This window comes from Elephas maximus, chromosome 2 (assembly GCF_024166365.1).
Source record: "Elephas maximus indicus isolate mEleMax1 chromosome 2, mEleMax1 primary haplotype, whole genome shotgun sequence".
Lineage (NCBI taxonomy): Eukaryota > Metazoa > Chordata > Mammalia > Proboscidea > Elephantidae > Elephas > Elephas maximus.
In genome coordinates this window covers 159,562,323-159,575,807 of record NC_064820.1, presented here as the reverse complement: position 1 = coordinate 159,575,807, position 13,485 = coordinate 159,562,323, and positions in this window count along the sequence as shown.

Genomic DNA, 13,485 nt, shown 5'->3' with positions numbered 1-13,485 from the left:
ATGTGATGATGGAGCATAGGTAAAACCCAAGAGCCCTTGTTTTCTGTTTATATCTTCTCTTTGAAAATGTATTCAACTTTAGAATTCCAGTAATCACAGAAAAAATAAGATAATGTGGAAGGTGTATGTAGGCCTAAAATATCAACAGTGGTCCCTTTTATAGCCTCATGTATACTTTATAAATTAGATAGGCAATAGTACTTTACCCAGACCTTTCCTGTGGACTCACGGCAATTTTTTAGGGAATAGGATCGCTTTTCATTCGCCCAACTCTTTCAGAATATAGGGATGTATTGAAATTTATTTAGAGTCCAGGTGTCTCTTCTCTGAGCTTACAAACAAACCAAAGAAAGTACAGGTTACTAGAGAAGCAAGAGGTAACCTTTACAGGTGATTAGAAAAGTTGTTGATACAGTCTATGCAGACCCACCCAAGGCAGAGCTGTGAAATGGAGAGTATTTATCTTGAGAGTTCTTCCTTGTCCTTTATGTACCAATTTAAAACTAATTAATTTTGGGAATACATAAGGCATACACAAAGGCATGAAATTTAAGAGGAGCAAAAGGGTAGATATACAGTAAGATAGTATGATTTTTTACCCTGTTCCCCAGTTCCCCTTCCCATAGACAACTAGTGCTATTTCTCCCCATGTTTGGGATTGCCCTAGTTCTTCCAATTCCTTCAGTTTGCCTACTGACTGCTCATGGAACCCAATTGGCTTCAGAGAGAGCATCTCATTGACTCACTTATCCATCCGCCCATCCATCCACCCATCCACCCATCCATCCACAAACATTTTTTTGAGTGCCATACTGTGCAATGGGCATTATGTTAGATTCTGGATATGCCAAGACAAAAGTAAATCCTTGACCTCAAAGAATGGACATTTTTCAGGAATGTTTTGAATATTTCCATCCCCGTTAAAGCTTAAGCACTTCATGTCCCGCTTAATCAGGGCCCTGATCTTGCTAGTTAATCTGATAAATTAATCTTTTTAAAGATTTTAATGGCTGATAATGTGCTATGTTTTCCAGATAATACTTGTAGTGAATAGATGTTTTCAATTCAATGGGCTTATTTAATGTAAGAATTTTGAAAAGCATTATGAAAGTGCCATTTTTAAAATGGCTGTGGAAGATGGCTTTTACTCTTAAGAACAAGGCAGTAGAATGTAGAGGTCATTGACTTCTTTGTGCCTGGATTTACTCATCTCTAAAATGGGAATGATAAAAATACAGCAACATTTATCTCATAGGGTTGTTGTGAGAATAAAATTTGGATGATTCTTGTAAAGAGCTTAGAAAGTCCCTGGCACATATTGTTGTTGTTGTGTGCCTTTGAGTCTATTCTAACTCACAGAGACCTTATAGGGTGGAGTAGAACTGCCCAATAGGGTTCCCTAAACTGTAATCTTTATCAAAGCAGACTGCAAGGTCTTTTCTCCCAGGAGTAGTTGGTGGGTTTGAACCACTGGCCTTTTGGTTAGAAACTGAGTCCTTAACTGCTCTGCCACCAGGGCTTCTTGGTTCATATTAAGTCCCTTAACTATTATAATTGTTATTGTTATTATTGATCACATAGTTGTTTTCAATATGTGCTTGTCTCAGATCTGTCTGTTAAATGGCCCACTTTACCTCTACATTTTTAGAGGCAGGCATATTCCTTCATCAGTGGTAAACACACAAAGTAAGGTCAGGACCTAGCGCTTGTTATCTGCCATTAAGTAAAAAACACAAATACTTAGGAAATGTGAAGTTGCCCCTTGAAAATAAAAAGGACTTGAATGAACTTGCCTTTGGACTGGAAGATAAAGGTAGAAATGCATACCTCTCTCCTCATAAAATGATATTTCTGTTCTCAGATTATTCTTGACACTTGTTCAAGGACCCCCAATCGCTGCTTTGTTCTTCCAGAGCTCCTAGGTCAAGAGAGCAGGTGTTAGCAGCCATTCCGGGGCTCACACCGTCTGTGTGGGCAGCCACGTGGAGCTAAGGCCATCAAGGCCCAGCTGAGTTAGCGGTTCTGGTAGATTAGATTTGAGAGCACTAATTTTTAGCCCTCTGGGACCAGGAATAAATTCCAGCCAGCACAGGCAAAGCAAAATTTCAAGCCACCTTTCTCATTCTCCCCATTCTGGTCCTTTTTCTGATTATATTTTCCCTTTCTGTGCTGGGCTAAGGCATCATTTACCTTGCTTTCTGGGGAAGAATTCCAATCATTCTGCAACCATTATACACGTGGGCTAAGGTGGAGAATTATATTGCTTTTTAATATCATTTTAATTGGTAGTCCAGATCATGACTTAAATCATGGTTCTCCTGTCTTTAATCTCCCATTTTATGCCCATAAAATGCCCTGTTAATAGCCAGAGATCATAGTTCTTCCTGAAAGAACAGGAGGCTCTGATGAAGAGGTTATTCCTCCAAGTTCACATGATCATTCAAAATCTCATTAAGAATACATTTCTCGGGAATCTTTCAGACTTCCTGAGAAAGAGTATTTATTAAAGAAAACACATTTCTTTGTACAGGAAGCGGGTGATTTGTTGGGGGAGGTGAGAGAATGATGTATATACATGATTAATAGAACCACTGCAGCAGTCCTGATTGACTTATGTTGTTGTTAGTTACCGTTGAGTCAATTCCAACTCATGGTGACGCCATGTGTTACAGTGTAGAACTGCTACACAGGGTTATAGAGATAGTATATTTTGGGTAATTAGGCAATTCTGTGTAAATGGCTCCCAAATCATGAGCATAAAATGTTCTTAAAAATTCTGAAAAGGAAGATACCACTTCCTCCACATCAGGCTTGATAGTATATTTTTCAAGGAATCACAGGTGCACAAAATTGGATAAATCATAAACGTTAGATCATGGCGCACTTTTTTAATTTGTTCATCTGGTAGCTATTTTTATTTAGTTAGCTATTTAACAGTAGGGCCAAAAAAAAAAAATTTTTTTTTTTTTTTACCAAGGCCCTGAAGTAGGAGCCTTCTTGGCATATGTAAGGAATTGCAAAGTGGCCAGTGTGCCTGGAGCAGAATGACTGTGAGAAGATGAAGTAGCGTAGGAACAAGAGCATGTTGAATTTTGGATTTTATTCTATGTGAAATGAGAAGCTACTGAGAGGTTTTGATTAGAGAATTGAGTTGGTATGAATTAGGTTATCAAACGACCACTCTAACTGCTGCTATGAGAAGAGCCTTGGGATGGGGAGAGGTGGTTAAGAGTTGGCACACTGAGACCAGTTAATAGGTTTTTCCCATGGTTCAATTGAGAGATTATGGTGGTTTGTACTAGGAAGGTAGTATTAGCAGTTGTGAGAAATAGTTAGTTCTGGATATATTTTGAAGAAAGAGCTAACAATATTTGTTGGGAAGATAGAGGACGTCAAGAATTATAATAACTTTATAGTCTTTTAAATGGTGTAATTCATATGTGGTTTAATGGTAACTCAAGTATATATTTTGAATAACCAAAGTTTTCCACTTCCTGACAGTTCCAGGGACTTATAGTGTTATTTGGGAAGTTTTTCCTTTAGTGCACTAATTGGCTTACTCTGAAGATTTGCTTAACCAAGCAAGAGAATTGCAGTTGCGTACATTAGGTTTTGTGCACACAGTCAATTCAAATAATTCTGACTGGAGAAACAAAAGATGTTGGGTTGAGTTTGGATTTTTTTTTCCTTTTGTTTAAATGGTTATTTGTTTTTTCCACCCTTGAAAAGAGCTAACAGTTTTATGAAAATGGTATCATGTGTTGTATGTAGTCTACTGTGACTTGTTTTTTAATTCATTACTTTGTTTCTAAGATTCATCCACGATAATATGGTGGCTGTAATTCATTCATTGCCATTGCTGTGTATTAATTCTTTGCATAAATATATAGTAAATAATTGATCCATTTTCCTGGAAATGATGATTTGACTTGTTTGAAATTTTTTTTTCTTTTAGAAACAATGCTGCTATGACTTTATACTTGACTTCTAATGCATGTGGGCAAGAGTTTTTGTACGCATATGACCAATAGTACAATTGCTAGGTCATAGAATATAAAAAGTTCACCTTTAAAAGGTAGAGCCAAATTGTCTTCCAGTAACAGTTATACCAATTTATACGCCTGCCAGCAGAGTTTAAAAGACCCTTAAACACTTGCCAAGTCTTGATATTGTCAATATTATATTGTTAACTTTTGCTTATCTAGCAGGTATAAAATGGTAAGTTTCTATGCATTTCCTGTTTAATAAGATTGATCATTGTTTTATGTTTATGGAACATTTGTTTTCCTCTTTTGTTAAATGCCCATTAATATGTTTTGTGTATTTTTCTGGTGCATTTTTGTTGTTTTTTTAATCATGGATTTGTAGGAGGTCCTAGAAATAATGAGTACTAATTTTTTTTTTTTAGTTATATGTGTTGATGGAATTTTGCAGGGCCAATGACTTATTCATTGGAAATACCTTCTTTCAACAACATAAAGAGTGATTATACATGTGGACCTCACAGGATGGATTACAGAGGAATCAAATTGACAATATCTGTGGAAAGAGATGGAACCCCTGGTGGCACAGTGGTTAAAAGCTATGGCTGCTAACCAAAAGGTCGGCAGTTCAAATCCACCAGATGCTCCTTGGAAACCCTTTGGGGCAGTTTACTCTGTCCTTTAGGGTTGCTGTGAGTCGGAATTGACTCGACAGCAATGGTTTTTTTTTTTTTTTGGTGGAAAGAGATGATGGAGAAGCTTGATATCATCAGTCAGAACAAGGTCAGGTGCTGACAGAGAATAGAACCACCAGTTGCTCATATGCAAGTTCAAGTTGAAGCTTAATAAAGTTAAAACAAGTCCATGAGAGCCAAAGGACAACTTTGAGTATATCCCACAAGAATTTAGAGGCAATTTTAAGAATAGATTTGAGGTATTGAATACAAATGACAAAAGACCAGATGAGTTGTGGGATGACATCAAGGACATCATATATGAAGAAAGTAAAAGGTCATTAAAAAGACAGAAAAAAAAGAAAAATTGATGTCAGAAAAGACTCTGAAACTTGCTCTTAAACATAGAGTAGCTAAAGTGAATGGAAGAAATGATGAAGTGAAATAGGTGAACAGAAGATTTAAAAGGGCAGCTTGAGAAGACAAAAGAAAAAATAACAAAAACAAAAGACAGTGAAATATTATAATGAAATGTGCAAAGACTTGGAGTTAGAAAACTGAAAGGGAAGAACATGCTTGGCATTTCTCAGGCTGAAAGAACTGAAGAAAAAATTCAGGCCTTGAATTGCAATATTGAAGGAGCCTATGAACAAAAAATTGAACGAAGTGGAAAGCATCAATAGAAGATGGAGGAGATACACAGTCACTGTACCAAAAAGAATTGGTCGATGTTCAATCATTTCAGGAGGTAGCATATGATCAAGAACCGATGGTACTGAAGGAAGAGGTTCAAGCTGCACTGAAGGCATTTGCCTACCTGGCTACCTGGCCAACCAACTGGAAGAGGTCTGTACACGTGCCCATTCCAAAGGAAGATGATCAAATGGCATGTGGAAATTATTGAAAAATATCTTTAATATAACATGCAAGTAAAATTATGCTAAAGATATTTAAAAAATGGTTGCAACAGTGCATCAATAGAGAACTGCCAGAAACTGAAGGCAGATTTAGAAAAGGATGTGGAAAAAGGGATATCATTGCTGATGTCAGATGGATGTTGACTGAAAGTAGAGAATACCAGAAAGATGTTTACCTGTGTTTTATTGACTATGCAAAGGCATTTGACTGTGTGGGTCATAAGAAATTATGGATAACATTGAGAGGAATAGAAATTCCAGAAGACTTAATTAATTGTGTTCATGCAGAACCTGTACATAGACCAAGAGGCAGTTGTTCAAATAGAACAAGGGGTATTGCATGGTTTAAAGTCAGGAAAGGTGTGCATCAGGGTTGTATCCTTTCACCATACTTATTCAACTTGTATGTTTAAACAATAATCTGAGAAGTTGTACTATGTCAAGAAGAATGGGGCAACAGGATTTAGGGAAGACTCATTAACAACCTGCTATTTTTTATATGCAGATGACACAACTCTGCTTGGTGAAAGTGAAGGGGACCTGAAGCACTTACTGATGAAGATCAGAGACTACAGCCTTCAGTAAGGGTTACACTTCAACATAAGGAAACAAAAATCCTCACAACTGGACCAATAAGTAACATCATGATAAACAGAGAAAAGACATGAATTTGTCAAGGATTTCATTTTACTTGGATCCATAATCAACGCCCATGGAAGCAGCAGTCAAGTAATCAAATGACCTAATGCATTGGGCAAATCTGTTGCAAAAGATCTCTTTAAAGTGTTGAAAAAAAAAAAAAGATGTCATCTTGAAGACTAAGGTATGCAGGAACTAAGCTATGATATTTTCGATGGCTTCACATTCATGTGAAAGCTGAACAATGAATAAGGAAGAATTGATGCATTTGAATTATGGTGTTGGTGAAGAATTTTGACTATACCACGGACTGCCAGAAGAACTAACAAGCCTGTCTTGGAAGAAGTACAGCTAGAGTGTTCCCTAGAAGTGAGGATGGCAAGACTTCATCTCACCCACTTTGGATATGTTATCAGGAGGGACTAGTTCCTGGAGAAGAACATCATGCTTTGTAAAGTAGAGGATCATCAAAAAAAGATGAAGACCCTTAATGAGATGGATTGACGTAGTGGCTGCAATAATGGGTTCAAACAGCAATGATTGTGAGGGTGGTACAGGACTGGGCAGTGTTTCATTCTGTTGTACATAGGGTCACTATGAGTTAGAACTGATTCAATGGCACCTAACAACAACAAGAATATATGTGTTGCAAATAACTTTTCTCAGTCTGCAGCTTAAATTTTCAAATCCTTTCTGGTGTCTTTCAATGAATAATAATAATAATAAAAAACCAAACCACTGTTGAGTTGATTCCAACTCATAGTGACCCTATAGGACAGAGTAGAACTGCCCCAGATAGTTTTCAAGGAGTGCCTGGTGGATTTGAACTGCTGACCTTTAGGTTAGCAGCTGTAGCACTTAACCACTACATCACCAGGGTTTCCTTTAATGAATAGAACTTGTAAATGTTAATGTATCCAAACTTATAAATTTCTTTTTTTATTGTAAAAATACAGATAACACAGCATTTTTGCATTCAACATTTTTCATTTTACAGTTCAGTGAGACAAATTACACCAATCATGTTATTCAATGATGACCAGTATCCCTTGCTAAATTTTTCATCCCATAAACAAAAACTCATTAGTACCTAAACAATGACTCCCGCTCTCCCAGTCCCTCCTGTTTCTGGCAACCACTATTAAACTCTGATCTCTATACATTTGCCTATTTTAGATATTTCATATTAGTGAGATCATACAACATGTGTCCTTTTGTGATTGACTTATTTCACTCAGAGTAATGTTTTCCAGGTTCTTTCATGTCGTTTCATGTATCAGATTTCATTTTTCTTTATGACAGAGCAGTATTCCACCGTACATACATACCACCTTTAGTTTATCCATCCATTGATGGACATGTGGGTTGTTTCCACCTTTTGGCTATTGTGCATAGTGCTGCAATGAACATCAGTGTACAAGCATTTTTGCTCACTTGTCAGCCACCCCCTGTCCCCCAGCATGTGACTGGAAGTTATTCACTGTTCATTAATTTTTTTAGAGATTATCCTAGAAATTATGATTTATATTTTTAATTATACAAATTATTAATTTTTGACACCTTTGTCCTTTCCGCCAAAATCAATTGACCTCAGAATACTTTACCTTTATCCTTTCCCAAATTAAATGAGTGTGTATGTGTATGTGTAAAACCTCAAGTAATTATTATTCTTTTATAGTGTAAATATTTAGTTAGGCATGCCCACGTTTCCCTCTGTTTTTTATTTTTTTTCTCCTCTTAACTTTTTCTTCCAGTTTGTCATACTATGGTGGCTTGCAAGTTACTGTGATGCTGGAAGCAACACCACTGATATCTCAAATACCAGTAGGGTCACCCATAGTGGACAGGTTTCAGCAAAGCTTCCAGGATAAGACAGACTAGGAAAAAGGCCTATTCATTTGCTTCTAAAAATCAGTCAATGAAAACCTTATGGATAACCACAGAACATTGTCTGCATAGTGCTGGAAGATGAGCCCCGCAGGTTGGAAGGCACTCAAAATATAACTGGGGAAGTGCTGTCTCTTCAAAGTAGAGCTGACCTTAAGGAAGTAGTTGGAGTAAGACCTTAACCCTCATGTGCTGATGTGGCACACCTCAAAATGAGAAGAAACAGCTGTGAACATCCATTAATAATCAGAACATGGACTGTACGAAGTATGAATCAAGGAAAATTGGAAGTTGTCAAAAATGAAATGGAATGCTGGAAGGTTGATACCTTAGGCATTAGTGAGCTGAAATGGACTGGTATTGGCCATTTTGAATCTAAAAATCATTTGGTCTACTGTTCTAGGAACAACAAATTGAAAAGGAACCACATATATCATCATCAAAAAGAACATTTCAGCATTTATCCTGACGTACAATGCTGTTACCAAAAAACAACAAACAAAAAGCCAAACTCATTGCCGTTAAGCTGATTCTGACTCACAGTGACCTTATAGGACAGAGTAGAACCTCCCTAAGAGTTTCCAAGGCTATAAATCTTTACAGAAGTAAACTGCCACATTCTTGGGTTTGAACCACTGACATTTTGGTTAGCAGACAAGTGCTTAACCACTGTGCCACTAGGATTCCTACAATACTGTTAGTGATAGATTAATATTCATACACCAAGAAGCAAGACCAATCAATACGACTATTATTCAAATTTATGTACCAACCACAAATGCCAAAGATGAAGAAATTGAAGATTTTTAAGAACTGCTGCAATCTGAAATTAATCAAACATGCAACCAAGGTGCATTGATAATTACTGGTAAACAGAATGTAAAAGTAGGAGACAAAAAGGAAGGAAAGTACTATCTTGGTGATAGGAATGATGCCAGAGATTGCATGATACACTTCTGCCAAGACCAATGACTTATCCATCAGAAATACGTTTTTTCAACAACACAATCTATGACCGTCATGGATTGAATTGTGTCCCCCCCACAAAATATGTGTCAACTTGGTTCAGCCATGATTCCCAGAATTGCGTGGTTGTCCTCCATTTTGTGATTGCAATTTTATGTTAAAGAGGATTAGGGTGGGATTGTAACACCCTTACTAAGGTCACATACCTAACCCAATGTAAAGGGAGCTTTCCTGAGGTGTAGCCTGCACCACCTTTTATCTTACAAGAGATAAAATGAAAGGGAAGCAAGCAGAGAGAAGGTGATGTCATACCACCAAGAAAGCAGTACCAGGAGCAGAGCAAGTCCTTTGGACCCAGGGTCCCTGTGTGGAGAAGTTCCTAGTCCAGGTGAAGACTGATGAGAAGGCTGACAGAGAGAGAAAGCCTTCCCCTGGAGCTGACACCCACAGTTTGGACTTTTAGCCTACTTTTCTGTGAGGAAATAAACTTCTCTTTGTTAAAGCCACCCACGTGTGGTATTTCTGTTATAGCAACACTAAGTGACTAAGACAATGACAATACACGTGGACCTTGCCAGATGGTTTATGTAAGAATCAAATTGACTATATCTGTGGAAAGACATGAGGGAGAAACTCAATATTATCAATCAAAACAAAGCCAGGGGCTGACTGAAGAACAGACCATCAATTGCTCATATGCAAGTTCAAGTTGAAGCTAAAGAAAATCAAAGCAAGTCCAAGAGAGCCAAAGTATGGCCATAAATACATCCTGCCTGAATTTAGAGATTATCTAAAGAATAGACTAATGCACTGAACACTAATGACCAAAGGCCAGAAGAGTTGTGGATGATATGAAGGACATCAGACATAAAGAAAGTAAAGGGTCATCAAAAAGACAGAAAAAAACAAAAAGACCAAAATGGATGTCAGAAGAGATTCTGAAACTTGCTCTTGAGCATAAAGTGAACAGAAGAAGTGATGAAGTAAAAGAGGTGATTTTGAATCAATAGCAATATTGAAGGATTCTGTGAGTAAAAAATTGAATGATGCAGAAAGCATCAAAAGAGGATGTGAGGAATGCACAGAGTTGCAATACCAAAATGAACTGGTCAATGTTCAGTCATTTTAGGACATAGTATATGATTAGAAACCAATGGTATTGAAGGAAGGTGTCCAAACTGCACTGAAGGCATTGGCAAAAAACAAGGCTCCAGGAATTGATGAAATACCAACTGAGATGTTTCAACAAACACATGCAGTTCATTGAAGCACTCACTCAAGTATTGTTGCTCTTGAGAAGTTATCTCCCAGTTTACCTGTTAAGTCTTTGAAAATGATCATTTTTTTTGTTTGATTTTAAGTTTTTTTTCTCTCTCTCTCTCTCTTTTTGAGTTTTACTCTGATTTTTTTTCCCTCTTATTAGTCCATATCAAGAAATTTGGAAGACAGCTACTTGGTCAACCAAATGGAAGTGATCCATGTTTGTGCTCATTCCAAAGAAAGGGATCAAACAGATGTGGAAACTACTGGACAATATCACAAATATCATATGCTAGCTACATTTTGCTGAAAAGAACTAAAAAACAGCTATAACCATACAACTGCTAAAAGTTCATGCCAGATGCAGAAGAGGACACGTAAAAAGTGATATCATTGCTGATGTCAGATGTATCTTGGCTGAAAGCAAAGAATGCCAGAGAGATGTTTTGCCTGTTTTTTATCGACTATGTGAAGGCATTCAACTGTGTGGATCATGACAAATTATGGATAACATTGCAAGAATGGGAATTCAGAGCACTTAATTGTGTTCAAGCAGAAATCAAGAGACAGTCATTTGAATAGAACAAGGAGATACTTGGTGGTTTAAAATTGGGAAAGGTGTGTGGCAGGATTGTAGTTTTTCATCTTATTTAGTATATACGCTGAACAAATAATGAGAGAAGCTGGGCTATGTGAAGAATGTGGCATCAGGATTGAAGGAACACTTATTTACAACCTGAGATACGCAGATGATGCAACCTTGTTTGCCCAAAGTGAAGAGGACTTGAAACCCTTACTTATGAAGGCAAAAGACTAGAGCCTTCAGTATGGATTACATTTGAACATAAGGAAAACAAAAATCCTCACAACTGAACTGATAAACATCATGGTAAATGAAGAAGAAATTGAAGTCGTCAGCGATTTCGTTCTACTTAGAATCAACAATCAATGTCCATAGAAGCAGCAGTCAAAAAATCAAATGACATATTATACTAGGCAAATCTGCTGCAAAAGACCTCTTTAAAGTGTTACAAAGCAAAGATGTCACTCTAGTGACTAAGATGCACCTGACCCACGCCATGGTATTTTCGGTCACCTCATATGCATGCTAAAACTGTGCAGTAAAAAAGAAAGACTGAAGAATTGATGCGTTGAAACTCGGTGTTGTTGAAGAATGCTTAATATGCTATAGACTGCCAGAAGAACTAACAAATCTGTCTTGGAAAAAGCACAGCCAGAATGCTTCTTAGAAGCAAGGATGGCAAGACTTCGCCCCACTTACTTCGGACATGTTGTCAGGAGTGAATGATCCCTGGAGACGGACATCATGCTTGGTAAAGTAGAGGATCAGTGGAAAAGCAAGAGACCCATAGCAAGATGGATTGACACAGTGGCTGCAGCAATGGGCTTAATTAAACATAGCAATGATTGGGAGGATGGATCAGGAATGGACATTTCCTTCTGTTAGACATACTTAAGGTCTTTATGAATCTGAGCTGACTGGATGGCACTGAACAACAGCTTTTTTCTGTATCTCAGGTTTTCCATTTGGAATAATAATTCTTCCCCAGGTCACTCTTGAAAATTTTCTTATTTTGTGTCTTTTGGTGGTAAACTATCAGTTTTTCTTTGTCCGAAAATGTCTTTATTTTGCTTCCATTTTAAAAGTATTTATGTATTTTATAGAGCATTACAGGTTGGCAATCATTGTATTTCAGTCAATCGAAGAACCCTTTCAAATATTGTTGCTCTTGAGACGTTATCTCCCAGTTTACCTTTTACTTCTTTGAAAATAATGACCTTTTTTTTCCTGTTTGATTTTAAGGTTTTTCCCTTTGTCTCTCTCACTCTCTCTGAGTTTTACTCTGATGTAATTAGGAGTCATCTTTTTATTTATCTTATTTAATTTTTTTGGTCTTCTTGAATATGTGGCTTAATGTATTTCATCAGTTTGTAACAATTTGCAGGCATTATTTCTTTTAATAGTGTGCCTGTTCGATTTGCTTTTCCCTTTTCTTTTGGGACTCAAATTATACATATACTGGGTTTTCTTGCTGTCTGCTCTCTCTTACCCTTTTAATATTTTTCACATTTTTGATGCTCTGCTTAATTCTGACTTTTTTCCTATGTATCTTTCAGTTCACCTCGCCTTTCTTCATCTCTCTCTGATCTGCTCTTAAATATGTCCATTGAGTTCTTAATTTCAGATTTATTTTTTCAGTTCCAGAATTTCCATTTACTTCTTCTTCTCTTTGTTTTATAATCTGAGGAATTTATTTAGATCTATCATCTAGTACCTCAATTCTCTCATTATCTGTTTCTAATCTCCTGCAAACCTTATACTAAATTTTTTATTTTGGAGATTACATTTTTTATTCTTTTACTTTTCAAAAATATTTCTAGTGCTTATTTTAAAAATCCCATCTTTTGTTTCTTTAAATGTTTTATACAGAGTTATATCATTTATCTGCTTATTTTAGCATCTGAAGTCCTTGAAATATACAGCATTCTTGGTGGTGTATTGCTTATTGTTTTTGTTGACTCTTACTCATAGTGGTCTATTTTCTTGTGATTTTGTTGATCCATGATTGTGAACTCAAATTTGGTTGTCATTAGTTTGTGGTAAACTTGGGAATCTAAATTGGGAGTTTCTTTCTCTAATGGGAATTTGTTTATGCTGAAAGTCAAGGCCTGTTACTGAGTAGGTATCTCTTTATTCTGAATCCAGTGTCCTTGGCTTAATACCCGAGTCTCAAATTCAGTTTTCTCATCTTGCCACTGGGTCAAGGCTTGGTCTCCCCAATGCAGCTATGATATCAATTCTTTTTGTCAGAGCAACCGATGCCTTTTGGACAGACTTACTGTTCAACACTCTGGTGCCAGCACACTTTTTATCTCTTATTAGAGAGTTCTCTTATTTCCTAGAAACTCAGCAATTCAATTAAAATGATATTTTACCCAGGATCTAGTTGTTTTGCCATGTCAGAATCCTTCAGAGTACCTAATGTGCCATACTGAACGAAGCAGAAGCTCTATTTTAAACTTTTAATTCTACCATATTGAGGGTTCATGGTAAAAATAAGATTTATTGGATGAAAAGAGTAACTTAGCTATTTAAAAAGCTAAACTTCGATTCAGGTACGTTTTCTTCTGATTATT